We start from the raw sequence: 19,691 nt of genomic DNA, 5'->3' as shown, positions 1-19,691 counted from the left end.
TTTCTGTTTCTTTTGAAAACGTTCTTTGCAATAAAGATCACAGTGAAATATGAGAAAGAAAACTGCTCTTGTTTGATATACTTCTCTAATGAATCCTAGCTTTCATAAGAAATTACAGTAATTCAAATTAAATCTCTTAAACAAGAGGTCCCTCACCTTCTGTGAATTCACCAGGTCATTCTAAACTAATGAACAGCAGTGTAATGCATACTACATCTTTCTGACATCAAAACCACTTGCTTTCCAAAATTATAAAGAAATTAAATTACAGAGAAATAACTACGTTTCATTTGTTCGGTTTGTTTTAAAAATAAAAAGCAGATCCTGCAGGACACTAGATCTACTACTGAGTAAGCGTAAAATGAAACTAATCTAATTTGATGTACTATATTGTGCTGGTTTAAAGGTAAACCAGCAGGGGAAATGAACTCAACTCAAAAGAGAGATTATAAGTCAGAATAAGAATTTAATAAAATAATACAATAAGTACAATTATACAGACAAACAATTGGTTTTAACCCACAAAGCCCAGATATATAACCCAGCACCCTGGGGCATGAACAGAGTGGTGTTCTTTGGCCTCCCTGAGTCCAAAGTAACAGGAGAGAGAAAAAACTTGTTGGTGAGAGTGCTGTGTTGCAGTCTGGTCAAGAGTAGTGGTTGCAGTCCGGTCGAGAGTGATGGTTGCAGTCTGTTTGAAAAGTGGTGGTTGCAGTCCAGTTGAGAGTGGTGGTTCCAGTCTGGTTGAGAGCAGTGATCTGCAGTCTCCCTCTGGATCCCACAAGTGGTTAAAAAAGTCCCAAGACTCCAAGATTATATATTCTCCAGTTCAGGTAGGAATGCTCAATACTTCCCTCAGGGCACGGGGTTCTTCAATGGGCATGAGGACAAAAACACCCTTCTATCTTGAAGGCCTCTTAACACCTAGTTTGTAGCCTGAGGAGTCAGGCTGCTCTGGGCAGAGGGTGCAAATAGTCTATTGATAACAGTTTCTGGGAAATGGCATGGAAGGCTACAGAATACACAATTTTGGGTTACACCCATCCAGTGATGAACTGGGCCCAGCTGTTCTAACTAGGACATATATTTACTTTATGGGATCAGAAGAGAAACAGAAATGCAGCGTACTTTAAATGTGCCGAATACAACAGGCAAACATAGGCATCAATTACTCTCACAGTATATTTCCACTGAGCTGTATTTGTTTTCATCAAAGTATTTGTGCAAGCAGAAACTAGTCTGAATCTAAATCTGAACAGGAAAACAAAGACAACTGGAGGTCCAGGCCTATAAACCATTTAATTTAGGAGCCTAGTCTTCTCTTTAGGGTCAGGCAATCCCTCCAGTGACCTCAGTGACCTTATGCCCTCAGAAAAACAGAATTCTAAGGCAAAGGTTGTTTTGTCTTTTTGCACCTCTTCTTTCAAATCCACAGGCATAAATGAACCTCCTTTCCTTAAGCAAAAACTGAAAACAACATGCCAGCCCTTCTTCTACAGAAGAGAGCAGAGGAAGAGATGGGCAAGGAGCAGGTATGCTTTAACCCAAAGAATGTGTGGGACTGAAAAGAAATGGAAAGTGACATGAACTGGGAATGCCTAGCAATTACATTTCTAAATTGAACTGCTCCTAAACTCAGTGGGAGCCCTGACATCCATTTCCACAGAGAAAAACTACTTTCATGTGGTTACAAAGCTCCATAGAGGATCAGGCAAGGAGATGTTTCAGGAGATGTTTCACTTGAGACATGCAAGTGAACATATGCTTGTGATCCATTAAGAGATCTAGCTACAGCAGTAGACAAAAAAAAAAAAAAAGGAGAAAAAATGATTATTTGCCCAGATTGGCTGGCACTCAAATCACACTTAATTTAAATAAACAGACACAAGGGTTCAAGGAGTTCAGCCCTACCTAGGCACAACTGAAAGTAATGCACATCAGTTTATTAATAGACACATAAAGCCATCCGGAAACAGCCTGATGAGTCAGTACGACTCAGCAGCTGAGGGAGATCTCACAGTTTTCACACACCATGGACACCTATGACAACAGGGTCTACAGCTGAAGCCACTGGCAGCAGCAGGCAGCTCCCTGAAGCTGGTAGTGGGAAGCACTGAACAGATGTACTGGAAAGGGGGGCACTTGGCACTTCACTCCAGTTGCTGGCAAGTGATCATCTCCACAGTGACACCAGTCATGTCACACAGTGACACCAGTCAGCAAAGAAACACCAACAGCCTGGCCTGTCCGAGGGAGCGCCAGGGAGGCTACAGCTGACCCTGGGAGTTATGGGCTCCTGGGGCTGATACCCAACACAGAGTGTCAATGGGAGATGTTTCCTGCAGCCTCTTGCAGAGAGGTTACTGCCATGGCATGGGACACTTCATGAGGTTCTTCATGAGGTTCCTGGGAATAGCACTTGGGATATGCTAAAGACTTGTAATGGGAAGGCCAAAAGGTGAGCAAAGGTGGTCTGGAGGGCAACAAGCATGAGAAAACAGAGGGAAAGGGGAATGAAAGAGGCTGGTCCTGTGTCAACAGGACTCTTGTTTTCTTGCCATGCACTGGGTAGGTATGGGCTGGCCTCTCATGAGCAGCAAGCTGGGCTAGCTGGTGAACAAGATCGGAGGCGGGGTGGGGCATTTATAAATATAGATGCACATCATGGCTACTGAGAATACATGATCCACCTCACTACCAGCTGGACTTAGGGACATGGAGCTGTGTCAGCCTCACCTCTGGCAGGCTACCACAGTTGGCAACTACTGGCAGACAGAGTCTTTGTGCTGGATTTACACAAGTAAGCATCAACTCCTCATGTGATATCCATAAAGAAAGAACTATATACCCACCAAAGTAAGGTTAAGGATATCCTAACTGTAATCCTCACAGCTCACAAACCTCCAAAGATCAGTTATCATAGTGTGTTAGCCCTGGCTGCATGCCTGGTACCCACAAAAGCCGCTCTATCAGTCCCTTCCACAAGTGGACAGGGGAGAGAAAATAAAACAAAAGGTTCACCAGTTAAGGAGTCCTTGAGATAAGGACTGGGAGAGATAACTCATTGAATACCAGCACAGGCAAAACAGACTCAACTTGGGGAAATTAAATGAATTTTATTACTAATCAAAATCAGAGCAGGATAATTAGAAGTAAAACAATTTTTAAAAGCACCTTCCCCCCACCCCTCCCTCCTTTTTCATCTCTCCCAGCAGCGCAGGGAGACAGGGCGTGGGAGTTACAGTCAGTTCATCACATGCTGCTGCTGCTGCTCGGTGAAAGGAGTGTTTCCCCTGCTACAGCGTGGGGTCGGTCCCTCCCACGGGAGACACTTCTCCACAAACTTCTCCAACATGCGTCTATCCCATGGTCAGCAGTTCTTCAAGAACTGTTCCAACATGGGCCTATTTACATGGGATGAAGTCCTTCAGGCACAGGCTGCTTCAGCATGGGCCCCTCACAGGGCCATAAGTGCTACCAGCAAACCTGCTCCAGTGCGGACTCCTCTCTCCACAGCTCTGCAGGTCCCTGCCAGGAGCTGCTCCCGTATGGGCTTCCCACAGGTTCACAGTCCTCTTTCAGGCATCCACTTGCTCTGGAGTGGGTCTCCTCCACAGGCTGCAGGTGGATCTTTGCAGTCCTGCTGACCTCCATGGGCTGCAGGGGCACAGCTGCCTCACCATGGTCTGCACCAGGTAGGGGAATCTCTGCTCTGGAACCTGCAGCACCTCCTCCTCCTCCTTCACTGACCTTGGTATTTGCATCGTTGTTCCTCTCACTCATCTCTTATCTGGCTGCAATTACATCCTTCTTAAACATCACAGAGGTGTTATCATAATTTCTGATAGGCCAAGTTTGGCCAGCAGCATGTCCATCTTGGAGACAGCCGGCACTGGCTTCATTAGACATGAAGGAAGCTTCTGGCAGCTTCTCACAGAAGCCAACCCTAATAGCCTCCCCGCTACCTGGTCATGCAAACCCAATATAGAATATAGAAAGCTTTCTAAGTGTGCAAACTTTATAACTGAGAGTAAATACTAACAAAAGTAAAAGGAAGCAAAAGGTGTAATAATGACATATAAACTTATAAACTGTAAAATTATCTATGCTTTTACTGGAGAAAAAAATATTAAATCAAAAGTCACATTGGCTTGCCAGAAAACAAGTCTGGGGTGATAAATACTAGTTCGCACTTGCAGGTTTGTAGCTTTACATTCATCTGAGCCATCAGTGCCTTTGAAGAGCTGAGAGGGATAAAAGCGTGGGTCAGTGAAAACAAATGAGGAGGAGGTCTGAGCTTTGCACCTGGCAACTGATTAACTCCTTTACATGGCTTTGAGCGTTATGGTCCCTCCTGCCCTTCTGCAAAAAGCTTTGAAAATTACAGATGAAAAGCCTATGTTTATTACTCATTATACTGAAGCTTTATACTTTGAAATAAGATACAAATTAAGTTACTGCTCCAGTTCTCAAATGGTAAAGAGCACCCTCCCTCTGCATCCCATGACCTCCCCCTGCATGATTATGTTCTCAAACCAAGGGCCAGCTCATGATCAGTTCATGCTAACTTTACAACAGGACACTTCTCAAAAACTGCTTGAAAGCTGTCTCCATCTCCAAAAGCAACCAGTGTCCCTGGCCATATCTAACAGAGCTAAGGCTGAGCTGGCAAGCAAGCCCTGACCCGGCAGACCCAGATGCCACAGCAGGCAGTGCTTGCAGAGGAGCCTGGAACCACCAATCTCTGCTGAGGATCTACCCTAATTTCTTCCAAATAAGACTCAAATTCGCCAGGAGCTTGGCATAGCCCTAAGGTCAGCCATGTCATACAGCTGCCAAAGTGGGAGCCACATCTGAGCTGACTGTGAATTCTGGGGAGCTTGTGTTGGTCACCTCTTCCTGTGATGTCCCAGCAGTTCCAAAGGAAATAAGATCTGTGCAAGCAGGATCAGACCTTTTGACTGGTAAATCAATTGGCATGCAGTTTGTCTGAAGATTAACGTTTCTCTAATGTCTGTTGCAAAGTAAAAATATCTCTTCTTGATGACTCATTTTCCACACTAAGGAACGTCTGTGGGTGGAAGAACAGAGACGAAGCAAGTCTATTTTTCTCCTCCTGTCACTATTGTAGCAGCTCTCAACTCCAGCATGAAACAGAATTGAAGCACTTGCAAGATGTTTCCAGCAAGTGAATTGAACAGTATTGTTATCTTTTTGTCATCAGTTTTATCCAGTCGTATTAATATTAAAATAATTTCAGCACTGTTACAGTCACCCTCAGAATCTGACCTTCCAAACACAGAAACAGATGTGGGGCTTTTTTATTGCACAACCTACTCAAAGTTATTTACAAAAAATTCTTTGCTCTTAGTGTTGTGAGTCCAGTCACGCTTTAGTTAAGTTAGAATGAGAGTTCCTGTGAATTTAATGAGAATATATTTATCCCACAGGATTAGACTAAACAGCAGCTTCTCAGAGTAAGGAGTGACTCAGAAAACCTCGGCAACATTGCTGGACTCTGAAACTCTACAGAGCTCAGCAAAGCTTTCTCCTGTCCCAGTATCCCCCCCATGACACCAGTTTTGAGTGGAGATGAAAGATTATCCCTTTTGTTCTAGACAGCGAAAGGCGTGGGATATTGACGCTTGGTATCAGGACAAGTAGGTGATCCCTCTTAGGAAAAGAACAATTTTCACACACTGAGAGCCAGGCAGAAAACAGCCCACAGCTTCTGAACTAGTATGCCCAAAACAGAAACAGCAGGAAGTGTGGGAAGATTCATCATAAAAGGAGATTTCCTCACATCCTCCTCCTTCCCTTGAGCAAGCTGACTCATGGTTTCTCAGCAGCATAGGCACAGAGTCTTTCCCAGCAATGGTAAAGCATTCACCCTAGAGCAACTGTAATGAAAGGGGTGACAGAACTGGTGAGTTGAAAGGGTTGACAGAAAAATGGAGGTTTTTTGAAAGGTTGAGGTCTAGGGGGAGCCCATTTCAAGGGGAATCAGAAAGCTCTCATAAGGTGGTAAGAAGTACTGGGCACCTCTTACTCTCCAGTGTCCTACACTGTTACCATACACCTCCGGTTTCCAGTATCCCTCCAGCAGAACCTGAAGAGCCACACTGCATCCTGCACTCCGAGTACCCGTTCTACCCTCATCCGTGTGTCCCTCCCTGCCTGACTCAAAGGGGAAAGGACAAGGCCAGGTGAGGGGGAGGCCAGTACACTTTGTTCTTTGCCACCACAGAAAAAGCAAGCATTAAAAAGAACAAATATTTCTGGACACAGAAGGAGGTAGAGTTAGTCTGGCCATACAGAAGGCCATCCAAATGCAGATTATTCCTACCCTTTGTATGTAAATATAAAGCAAGATTTGTTTTGTTCTTAGCTTAAGAGGGAAGTCATTTATGTTCATTTTCAGTGAAATACGAATATATATTAATTTAAACTCAAGTGCCTCTTTTTACTTTGAGACAATTTTCTGTAATGCTTTGGGGTGTTGCAAAAGTCATTACTTTATAAGGTTGCCTGTGACAACTCAGGAATTCCTTCCTGTGCTCTCTCCTTACTAGATAAACTTATTTATTTATTCAGGTTTAAACATTACATAGCACCAAGTCCATTCTTTGTTAGAAACATCGAAAACACAGGTGTTCAGTTAAACCTGTCCAATAACAAATATTTGACATGGGTCATAAATCTCTGAGATAGTACAGTCTTGCAGACTGACTTTGATTTTACACTTATAAGGGAAAAGGATCAAGGTTTGCTCATACAAAGAGAGGACAGGTGCTTTCAGGCAGAGGCCAAAATGTTCACAAGCAACCACAGGTATACCCGAAAGAGTGGTGCTTTCAGAGAGCACTTGTGTGAGCAGCCCTAAAGATACAGACAGAATAATCAGTGTGTATAAACTCCTCAACCCAGAGGCTGCTGATCTGAGCACAGATCTGAAGATGCCTTTTCATACTCTTTATCTCTCAAGTCATTACCAAAACATATCCACAGCTTTATTTCCCAGATTTCCCAAAATGAGAGTAACCCAGGCACTTCTTACCGACTGCAGACCTAAAGGTAGGTAACACCAAATAGTCTGACTAATATGTGTGGGATATAAGGAAGGAAGAACAACAACCAAAACAAACAAAAACCACCAAAAAAAACACTAGAGGCATGAACACTCCAACAAAACAGCACATTAGAAGAGGCACTAAGGTTTTCTGTTCACTTCATTTCCAATTCAAATATCTTGAAACTGCTGACACAGTCAAAGCACTGAAAGCTGTCATGTATGGAGGGTTATTTCTCTTGGTAAACCTTTTCACTTCTGAAATCTTGACAAATGCAGGTGCTAAGCCAAGAAAATCTACTATTAGTTGCTATTCTATATTGATCTCACAAAGAAATTACCCTCAATATATCTCCTAGGATTAGGGACATAGCCACAATAAATAGAATACATTCACCATGTAAGTCTACAGTTATAAACCTGGAGCACACACTGTCCATATCTGTCTGAGCCTCTAGTGGAGAAATACTACCTAAACACAGATCCTCTGCTAAACAAGAGATGTAAGACAACTAGTTTTGGAAGATCTGCAGAACTTCAGAGAACCCAGGTTTCACTGCACCACTGTCCATCTACAATGTCAGATTCAGATTTCATATTAGTCATGAGTAGTCATAACTCATCTAAAATATTTGCAGGCATATCAAATCTCTCCTTAGTTGAGAACTTCCAAAACAATCTGTCACTGAAGAACACAAGATTTGTCCACATGGGGCTTAAAGCTTTAACATTCTTTCAAGGTATTGTATTAAACTTTATTTCTTTTAAGTGCAGGTCAGAACAGAACCCTCAGGTAGAGTATGAAAGATCTGCAAATTCTTGTCTCAGAGGGTTTTTTTCATGCCCTATGCCCTAACGCAAAAAAGGATGGACAAAGGTTTATTTCTCTTACCCTCAATTTCAAACTGATCGTGACGACAAACCTGTACTGTTAGTGATAGCTTGTTATTTCCTAATAACGTTTCACCCTTGACACTTCATTTAGATATGGTGAGGTCAGAAGTCTGGCAGAAACATCTTTGCTGATATATATTTCACACTAATCAATAAGAGGAAAAGAAACGAAACAAAAAGCATTGGAATAATAATAGAAGAAACCCAATGGCAAACATGGCACCCAATTCTGAAGGGGTCTTGGAGATTATTTTTATGATTAAAAGAAAAAAATCCTCGTACCTCTCCCCAGCTAAAGCAGGATGTTCAGATGGAAGTGCAACACTTGGTTTGATGAAAAGAATTCTGGTAGATTTCTGCCCAGGTAACTCTCAGCCAGCAGAGAGAAAAACACTCTTTTCACATCCCCTACCAATTTAATTCTCAGGACTGAGCCGCCTGAAAAAGTACTATTCATATTCCGTGCCAACTTGCTTCCCTATCTTGTAAAAAAACCCCCGCGGTGACAATAAATTCAGGACTATTTTTAACTGACAAATGTGTAAGTTATTATATTTTTACAATAAAAGTAAAATCTGGTGGCATTAATTTGACAGTTTCTAAAATCTAAATTTCAAATACCAAATGACACTAGGAAACTACTGTCGGCCATGAAAATAGAAGTCTACAGATTTTGTGGAAAGATTTCCAAAGCATTTTTTAATAGTTTACGTTTACAATATTGAAGTATAAATTTATTTATGAAAGAAATATTAAAATCACTTTTGTTAAGGATTCCTGTTCTTCAAATTACATTGCTTTAAAATTTGTCTTTTGTTATGATCTTTTAATCACTTACTAATATTCAGACAAACTTCATTTCATTCTAATGTGGCAATGTCAAATTGTCCATTGCCTCTCTCCTCTAAGAAGTCTCTCTTCCTGATTTGCATATCAGATTCTCTCCTTCTTCCCAATTTTCTTCTGCATTTTATTTTTTCACCTTCTCTTTGCATCCATTCCTTTTCTCTTGGTCTGCATAGCACTCTAAAAGGGCTATACTTAATTATGCAAAATGGAATGGGTTTAAAAATTCCCCATAATTTATTTAACCACTGAAAATCATGTCTCCACTAAACCAAAAAGTTCCACGAGAAACTTTTCATGCAGATGAGTTTTTAATCAAAATGGTAAATATCTTCCAGCTGAAATATTTTTGTGTGGACTTAGTGAACCCTGGAAATTGTAGCTGAGGAATCTGATGTACTCTGTGGCCTGAGTGGACTAAGCATCCCATATTTAACACAGTAGCAGGCTCTCATGCACATGATCCAAATAACAGAATGACCCAACCACACATTTCATTGCAAAGAGGCATAATAAAAGGAACTCTATAGGGAAAATAGGCACAGAAGCAGGAGATAAAGTGCAAAAAACTGGGCTAAAATAAGAAATTTAAGCTGCCTTGAGCTGCCAGATAGAGCAAGCAGAAAGGGCATAGGAGTAACAGTCCAGGGGTCACCAGGAACAGTGATGTTCGTTTGCTTTGCCATTTCCTTGCCAACAACACAGTAAGATAAGGAATAATATTAGTCCAGTATCTAAGATAAGATGTTTACAAACTTCTATAATTAGACAATTTGTTATCAAAAATCAATTTAACTGATTTTAATTATGAACAGCTTACATTAATTACTTCTACAACATTAATTCAGGCAAGAATGGGGCTCCCCGTGCCTTCCACAGGTATGTATTACAAGACTACCTACCCAAACAAAGCTACAATCTCATTCAATCAAGGTCTCTTACTATAGGAACACAACAAATAGGCAGCAAAACTGCACTAAAAGTTATGCATTTAGATGTGAGATCCTGAAGGTAAGCAGGGAGGGAATGGTCATAACAGAACTTTGCAAATACATAATGCATATGACATGGCTTTTCTGACTTCAACATACATTCACCTACGTACATTGGACAGATAACTGATCTAGACCTTCCAATTATTTTCCATCCTGGTAGGATAGGTCACCTAAAGGTGACAGCAATAAAACTCAGCAGTGATCCTGTACTCTGGTAGGAGGCACTAAGACAACCTTTTCAAACTCCTGCAGATTACCACTGATAAATCCTCACCACAAGTAACTAATACCACTGGAAACTAAACAGTGAAAGAAGTGTAACAGCTTTGTCTGAATATTTCTGTACAACAAAAACTGCAATGCAAGTAGGACCAGCTCTCCTTGAGTTTTCAGTCAACATCAATGACTGAGAAACAAGGATTTGGGAAAGCAGGACTGACACAAGTTGTTAGAGAGGCCTAGTACTTCTCCATCCTCACAGTTTACTCAATCCTTCTAAAATTCATCTCACCCTCACTTTCACCAGGGACTTTTTTGCCTCTTCATGCAAGAGAAAAACAAACTTCGGCTGAAAACTGCACTTCACAATTAAAATCCTCCCTGGGCTATACTTCCAAGTACTATAGAGTCTTTACTCAAAAGCACTTACAGGGGATGAGAAGCATGAGCCTCACTAGAGAATACACAGATTTCTGTATTAAATTAATGTTCTCCCTCTTTTTCTCATTCATATTAGGACACAGAATTAACAACTCCCATTTAAGTGCCAGTGATAATAAAAATAATAACGCTAGTGCAAGCAGAAGAAACTCACCACAACCTAAGGATATAGAAGGCATATTTATTGTTCCCCTAAGACTTGCCACACAGGCTATATTGGTCAAGTAAGGAAATAAAGCACAAACCCCAAATCCCACTGTCCCCATGATAACTAAATGATAATACTAGTGCAAAGCTATTATGGCTATTTGATATGATTGTCCTAGAGTTCCAAACAACTTTTACATTTTGCCTACTTACAAACACATTAAAATGGATCCTATCTAAATAACTAGGTTTGTTATATGGAGTGAGTTCATTAGCAGAAACCTACCTTCTCCATGTATTATTAAAATTCCTTTCTTAATGAATCTTTTTACACATGGAAATGTATTATTGACTGAACTCAAACAGAAGTATATACTATGTCAGCAATGCTAAATTATCTTCATTACACAGTAATGCAGAACTGAAACAAAAGCTACAACACTGCAGCATGTGATATGGCATGCCAGGCTAAATGGTCCCACTTCAATAAACTGTCTAGAAATGGATTTCAAAGAGACAAGCACCTATTGATTTAATAAAGGAATCTGAAAAGCTTACACAAAAGAGAGATTTGTAACTCCTTGCCTTCTCTAAAATGCAGAGAGAAGGGAAAATGATTTTTTTTTCCCCTGAGGAAAACAGAACAGCTGAGAAGAGAATTCATGGAGAAAAACAGATTATTTTGATCATTCATCTTTCACATAATCAAACATCACAGAATCAAATTACCAAAGCCAAAAGGCAAAAATATGAGACAGAAAATACAAGAAAGAAAAACATGCTATATTAATTCAAGAAAATTAGAGAGTTATACTAAATAATATACTTTTCAGTTGATTCCATTCATTGCAGCATCAGTTCTAGGTAAGTAGCTAAAGTTAGACAGAATACATCTGTGTCACATTAAGAAACCTTACTAAATCTGAAGACATGCATTGAGAAAGGAAGGCACGCACTTGCACAAAGACATACACATGTGAAATGAGTCTTGGCTGAGGGCCCAGCCTGCAGCTAGTACCTCATGAGGGCTTATGCCAGTCTTTTATTATGCAAAGTAGAAGCTGTTAACCTGTAAACATAAATCCAAGTATAGGTTTACCACGCATAGCATATAGTAGTACACTGCTGCAAGTACAGAGCTGTGACTGTACTTGTACAAAATACACACCAGTAAGATGGAGATGCAGCTTTTATTTTTCAGCCTTGTGAGAAAAGGAAGCACTTCTACAGCCTTTTTGGAGCTGTGTCTACATGTTATGTATTTAGACTGTCTGCCAAGGTTAGAAAACCAACTATGTGGATTACAAAGTATTCCTATATATTTGCACTTGCTTAATTTTAGCCAAACATTTTCATTTTTTAAATAAAGGGACAGCCATCCCCTTAATCATCAGGATAGATTTTTCCAGGTACAATTTTTACTAGGAGAACACAGGGCACCATAAGCTTGCATTAAAGTACAGAAAAACTGCTTCACTCCACAGGCTCTTCCTTTCACCTCTCCTAAATGTGAATCTACAGTATATCAAACTGCATTATATAAATCAGCCACTACAATGGAGCAGTCAGGTCCAACAACTGAGACTGTTGCACAATACTAGGGAACATTGAATTCCTTCATTTACACTATTATACTAAGAATGGATGGTTCAAGAGAAAACACAAACACCCCCTTCTAAGATGCCACATTAATGGCTGCCACTTTTTAAAAAGCTGAATTCTTTCAAACTGAGCAGAATAAATGACAAGTATGAACAAGAAGCTACAGCCGCCAGTTACAAACCTCTAATTTAGAAGTCTCTTCCTTTTAGTCATATACACTTGTCAAAGGTGCAGTTAACAAACATTTTCTACTGATTTAACAGGCCCTATCTAGCACAATAATCCAAAACACAAACCACAGTAATCTAAAGCACAAAGATCAGAATTTATTTTTCATCCTGAAATAAGATGTCATGTACTAGGCTCTTCACAGTTGTTCCCAAACTGAACCATGAGGTAGAGGGATGCAGCTGGGGAGGCCAAATAAAAACAAAGCTGTGATGAGTGTATCTTGTCTCTGACAAAATTCCAAAAGGAAAAACAACTATTTAATGTAAAGGAAAATATTTTTGCAAGCACAAGATGGAGAGATGCTGGTTCACTACCTGTAGTTAGGTCAGAAATGTGAAAAGTGCCCAATAATCAAAAGGAAGGTGTCTGAAACTGTCTCTCAAAATTTCTGTATTGAGATTTATACATCTATCAAGTGATTACCATCAGAAGGTTTCCCAGATATAGCTTGGATTCAGTGCTACAGAATCTATCCAATCCTGTATTCAGAGCTCCAGCCAGGTCTCTCACCATTTCTACATTATCTTCAGAAAATCCATCTCATTCTCAGCAGTATTATAGGCAGGCGAACACCAAAGCACGTCTAACAACACACACCCACTCCTTTCCCAGTTCTTCTATCTTCGAGTGGCTGCCTAGTTATCGCAATTACCTGCGCTAGCAAACACAAATAGTTGGAAGTCATAATGCCATCAGCGCTGCCCTACAGTGATTAGTATTAGGGCTAAGAAAATTTTCTGATAGCTAATTGTCACGCTGACAGCTATAACCAGAGCCTAGTGGGAAAACTGCTCCTGAATCCTTAAATGGTTTGAGTGCAGCAAGGATGTGCCTGCTCCTGCCTCTGCAGCAAGACAGCGAGATATTGTCTCAATGTGCTCTCTGCATAAAAACATGAGTCTGAAGGAGCAAATGTTACAGCATGCACCCCATTTTCTTGGGCATCAGAGGAACCAGAAGGTGTATGCCTAATGAAATCCAAACCAGACCACAGCAGAACAAGGCAAGACTCTTTGCCTTGCAAGAGGCAAGAGGCTTTCTCTATCACAGTGTCTGGGATGAAAAATACATAAATATAGGGGATGAAGCAAAACAAGCTAAAACCAAGGGAGCAATGTTCTGACTGACAGAGGGAGATGTGCAAGCAAGGACAGTGAGTTACAGTGGTACTAAAAGATCTCGAGTTGACTAAATATTAGATCCCTGTGGTTAATTTGACCTAAACAGTGGGCTGTCACCAACAAGAGACACCCCCTTCTCTCCCATCCTCTCATCCTGTTTGCAAGAACCAACAATCTATTTAATCTCTCCCTTGTGCTATATCTAACAACTGTGTATCCATAATCACCACTTCTCTAACAAATCAACACCCTAGTGGAAAGGAAGGTATATTAATATAGCTACATACTCCTCTTTACCAGGGAGCAGTTAAAGAGTTGCATTTGGGCAGCAGTCTGCACCTAAATTGGATTACAAACTCTAGAACTGTACAGCCTCTGCACCCACATATCTCTAAATATTTCCTTCATTTCAACCTTGCATTTGCATGATCTGCCTTAAATTTTCCAATCTAGGAAGTTATACACATGAGAGACCCTCTTGGTTATGAAATGTTTTCCCCATTTAGTCTCAAAACTGTAACAAAAAGCTTTCACATATCCAGGATTGTCAGACCGCCTGAGAAAATAACTTGCACAGCCACAAGCATGACCTGTGAAATTCTCTTCTTATAAGTCATCGAAAAGCTAAGGCCTGAAATGTCAAGTCCTAAGGTATATATCCACAAAGACTGAAAGTAACAACTGTATATGTAGATCAAAGAAAAAAATGTAAATGTTGCTCAAGAAAAGGAAAAAAAGAAAGGAAAAAAAGAAAACAAAATGATTTGCTGGGCAAGTAAATGAACTAGCTTACAGTTCTCATGCTAGCCACAGAAGGTGAGTACACAGAGTTCAGCTGGAGAAGCAGAGATCATCTAGTGCTGAAACTGAAACTGCCCTTGCTGTGTGAATCTCACACATCATAATGATGACAAGCTTTGACCATCGACAAGCTTTGACCATCTTGGTTTTGTATCAAGAAAGCACTATAAACCAATTAATCTCAAAATACTACTACGAAGTGAAATTACTCCTGTGCAATACTGCTGGAATTGAGATACTACAAGAGTTGATAGTTACAACATTATTTTCTGGCCTTCAGGCATGTATTATAGTCTTACTTTTGTGAGAACAAAATATTTTCTGCAACAAACAGAACTCACCACACTGATAATTTGTTCTGTGACCACACAAACATTAAGAACAGGACAGCTGAGAGGCACAAAAAAAAAGAAATAATTTTTTTTTATTTTTGCCAACACAGTTGAATACCACACATTACAAAAAAGGAACTCTTTGGTGCTTAGAACATACTAATTTTTCTGCCAAATCTCTGTTCTGAACTCTCTGTGTAACAACCATGCATCTCACATGCTCATCAGACTAATTCTGGAAACACACTATGCAGTCTTACCCATACATGCCTTGAATGTGATAGTTTCCTTTCCCAAACTAAAACACAGAGGCATCATCTTCCCAACAAGTGTGTCAGCCTTTCTTTCAGACATAGGACCTGTATGATTCTGTGTGGGGTTTGCTGTGTAAGATGGCAGTTATTGCAGCTACAGAGGAAATAATAATTGCACCGTATTAGGTGTACCATCTCCCCTGGTTTATAGTCTCTACCCAGGCATAAAAAACCCAAAGAAGAACAAGACAGCAGAGGCACATGCAAGAGAGAAAGACTGAGCAAAAAGAGTATCTGCATTAGGCATCTTAAGCCTGTCATCTTACACATTAAAAATGCATGTGCAACTGAAAGCATGACAAAAATTTCACAGAAAGAAGGAGGTGGCACAAGCAAAAATTTAAAATGCTGTCTGTAGTGCTGTGGGTGAATCTGTGTACATAAAACATATGAATTCTGTTTTGCCTTTATGAACTGCCTCTATTTTTATGTCTAACAGCTGCTTTTCACTTTCACAGCATACTGAACTGTGCTCCTCCCACTGAAAGCAGAGCAATGACAATTACCAATTTTTCAGGGGAAGAAAATAGCCAACACATTAATTAAGAGATAGTAAGGAACGAGTACGGTTAGTTCAACACAAAATGGCTTTTCTGTTTTTTCTGAAAAAAGGTGTTAAGACTGGAAATAAATAACTTGCATAACAACATAAAAGGAGTCCAGGCTCTGATGCTATATTCTGAGATCTCTAGGGAACTGAGGAGAAGGACACACGATCAGAAGTGCCAAGCCAAAGACAGGCTGAGAGGTAGGGCTTTCCCAGCAGGCCAGCAAGATCCAAGTCTGAGTCTCAGCCTAGGCTCTGGGAAGGTGTTTTATACATTACCACAGAAGAGCCTGTCCCTGCCCAAGGCCACAGGTTGTTCACAGCAGAAAAGGAAAAGCCAGTCAGCCTCTGTGTATAATACAGGCTAAATTAAGCAAAACTGAGACAAGAAATCCATGTTGAACCTACCCTTTTACTTGCTTCCTTTACCTCTCACTTTACAGCTACTTGTTAAAGCGTAAAACCTCCCTGGAGATAAAACTCTGGAAACAAATGCTAGTGAGCAGTGCAGAGTCTGAGGCATCAGCAGCTCCATGACCTGTAGGCTACCTGGTCCCACACATGGAAAGGTAACACAGAGCAGCTATTTTCAGGGAACACAGGAATGAAAAAAAAAAAGAGCCTCTACAAAACACAAAGAAATGCAGATGCTACAATTATATAACCCACACTTCATCTCCTACTGTCTGCACAGGACGGAACAAAGGTAACAGCAGACTTGCATCTTTCCTTGTTGTGCCTTTGCATCCAGCTCTCTGTCCTGGTTTACCCTTTTCTCACTGACTACCCAACCACTTTGGTTTTGAAAGAGGACTCCCATCTGTCAACAGATGTAGCTAGTACATCTGACCTGTTTCTAACAAGCCTCTACTAAATTAAAGTGCATGGCCCAAAACTGCTTAGGTTCTCTGATAGATCATGATCTATCTAGGGAGACATGTAAGACATCGCTCAGTCAATGGTGAAACAATGGAGCTTTTCAAAAACACATGAGTGACAAGGCAGACCTCTACATGAAAGCCAGGGACAACACAATCACTTGGGAAGATCTCATTCCTCAAGGAAGATCAGCTGAATTCACACTCTGAGCATCTTTAGGATACAAAATACCCTTTTCTGTCAGGCAAAGCATTTCTAACACACCCAAAACTACATCTCCAACACAAAATGCCTTTTATGCTGAATGTATAGCAGTAGAAACACTTTTCATGAAAGGAGAAGCATTAAATATCAAGAGCTACTTTGTACAGAAGAGCCTCAGCTTCCCTTGGAGTAGCAGACAAATATCTACAGATGTTACATATCCACAGACATTGTAATATACATCTATCTATAGAGACAGAGGCCACTTTAATAACAGAACCCACTTAGGTTTAAATGGGAGGAAGGTTAGGAGTCTGAGCTTTGGTACAGAGACTATACACCTGGGATTCTTTGCAATCCAGCAAAGGGCAGACTAGGAGAGTGACCATTACACCCCATCCTTCAGATACAGCATTCTGCACACCTGGAACATGAAGTTACTGCTCTGCTTGTAAATGTTAGTACCTACAGACCTCAATCACCACAGTTTCAGCAGCAGATTTTTAACATTTCAGAAGATATGCTTTTAAGAAACAGCATTGGTAGCAGCCATTTCATCTTATTCCTCTTGCAGAAAAGAGGAAATTCTTCAAAGAACAGAAGCCAGGGGGCTGATATTCCCAACGCTGCCTCCAGAGTACACAGATGACTGTCTCTAATCCATAGCCTGTCACTGCTGTAAGGCTGCACATCAGACACTCTTTAAGAAACAGAAACAGTTAATGGGACCATATATTTCAATGTTGAATTGTCTCAGCACTGATGTATTAAGTACATGGCAGCATAAAAATCTCAATCATCTTTCTTTGAGGTCTATCCCTGAGTTCCCATTGCTACCAGAAGTCTTAAAGTAAAAAAGAAGATCTGAATAAAATCAGATTCTCCCTCAGACATATTTTCCCCCTGGATCTGTTCAGCAGAAGTACTCAAAGGTTAATTTTAAAGTGAATAAGTAAAGGAAAATAGCTTTTGGTCAGGTGAATAAATCCTCTGAAGAATAAAATGCACAATGTTGTCCTGATGTGATTTCCCTGAACTTAGAGAAGTGCACCTGGTGTTCCACTTCACAAAAGAGATTTAGTGGCTACACCTATACAAAACATTAGGTATAGAAATACAAGCAATCCTAGAAACAGATATAAATATTTAACATGCTTCAATTGCACTTTAAAACATTTTTAGAATTTTTTGCAAAAATAGGTAGAAATTGTTACAATCTAGGATCAAAATGATCTGCAGTCTAAGATGTGTGAAAGGAAGCATATAAAATGAAAAGAGAGAAAGTTTCTTATTTTTGTTTCATTATAATTCTATCGGACTTTATTGATTTCAACAGACACTGTTTACAATTTAAATGTCGTTAGTGAGGGCAGAAAGGGACTTGCTGAGCTGTGAAATAATTAGCAACTTGTTTTCTTCTTCCTGAAGGGTGAAAAACATTGCAGACTGACACCAATCCTCTTAGCCTAGTGTTAGTTATTTCTTGAATAATCAGTATGAACGTATGGCAGTGTACAGGTTTTGGCTGGGCTCAAGTTAATTTTATTCACAATAGCTTGTATGGTGCTGTGTTTTGGATATGTGATCAGAAGAGACCAGTCCTACTTATCCATGTACGCTCGAAAGAAGCTGCAACAAGGAGACAGCAAAATATCAAAAGGACTTCATGTTCCTCAGAAAGATGTGGAAGGATTGGGTGCACAAGAAAGATGTAGACCTTCTGAAGTGGGTCCAGAAGAGGCTACAAAGATCATCACAGGACCGGAGCACCTGTCCTATGAGTACAGGCTGATGGAGTTGGAGTTGTTCAGCCTCGAGAAGAGATGGCTCTGGGGAGACCTCATTGCAACCTTCCAGTACCTGAAGGGAGCTTATAAAAAAAAGTGAAAGTGACTTTGTACACGGGCAGATAGGGATACGACAAGAGGGAATGGCTTCAAACTAAAAAACAGTAGGTTTAGATTAGACATTAGGAAGAAATTCTTCCCTGTGAGAGTCGTGAGGCACTGGTGGATGCCCCATCCCTCGAAGTGTTTGAGGCCAGGCTGGAATGTGACTTTGAGCAACCTGGCCTAATGGAAGTTGTCCCTGACCATGGTGTGGGCTTGGAATGAGACGATCTTTAAGGTCCATTCCAAACCAAACCATTCTATGATTCTATGATAACCAGTGTTGATAACACAAGGCTCTTCTAATTATTGTTGTGCCATCCTTACACAGCACCAAGCACGCATGTAGCCTGGAGTTGGGCAAGAGCCTGGGAGGGAGCACAGCGCGAAGTGACCCCAAGTGATACCATCTGGGGCCACCAAGCAAGCAGTGCTGCAGTGTGGGACTGAGCTGCCTGACAGTGCTAACAGGTACAGTATGAGGAGGCTGCTCCTAACAGTACATACCGTGAACTTGGAACTTCTTGTAGCAGTACGAATGTCTCCAACTTTTAAGTATTTATGTAAATCTTCAAATACAACCCGATACATTCTTCTTATCTCTCTTCTCCACTTTAACTTGTGCAGGTCCCTGAAAGACTGTACATCTCCAGTTTAATAGGGGCTTTGAAAACCATCAAGGATAACACCTTTTCAATAACAACCAGTCTTGTTTCAGGTTTTACCTTTGGAATACTGTGACAGCTGCTTTTAAAATATACATAAAAGGACCAGCAACAGACCCATCCCTCACTGTGGCTCCTGTTCATAACTGCCTACCACAGTCCACAGTACCACTGCAGACCTTAAAAATCCTTATCTCATCATTCCCTTTTATGTCAATCTGGATTACAATCCATATTTAAAATCTAACTAACAGTTACAAACCTCTGCCTCAACTTTATGCATGGAAATATGCAAGCACTTAGTTTTCAGACTGTAGCCAAAAAGTAAAGTATTTTAATAAGAAGCCTAGGCTAGATACATCCAAAAGCTTTTCTATAATTAACACAATTTTAATTTGTTTGCCTGAAATGAAAACACCAGTACAGCCAGGAGTTAGATACAGTGATTGCTATTACAATTCAAAGAAGACTCACAAGTTACAGGGACACAAATTA

General features: G+C 40.5%; 1 protein-coding gene across 4 annotated transcripts in view; it reads right to left on the bottom strand.

Annotated features, from left to right (window-relative positions):
• Positions 1-19,691, bottom strand: part of PARP8 (poly(ADP-ribose) polymerase family member 8) — a 119,001-nt gene that overhangs the window by 80,614 nt on the left and 18,696 nt on the right. The gene's annotated exons all lie outside the window — the stretch shown is intronic.

The sequence above is a fragment of the Lepidothrix coronata genome, unplaced genomic scaffold (assembly GCF_001604755.1).
Source record: "Lepidothrix coronata isolate B3197 unplaced genomic scaffold, Lepidothrix_coronata-1.0 Scaffold31, whole genome shotgun sequence".
Lineage (NCBI taxonomy): Eukaryota > Metazoa > Chordata > Aves > Passeriformes > Pipridae > Lepidothrix > Lepidothrix coronata.
The sequence above is the reverse complement of the archived record's forward strand: the minus strand, read 5'-3'. Positions and strand labels throughout refer to the sequence as shown.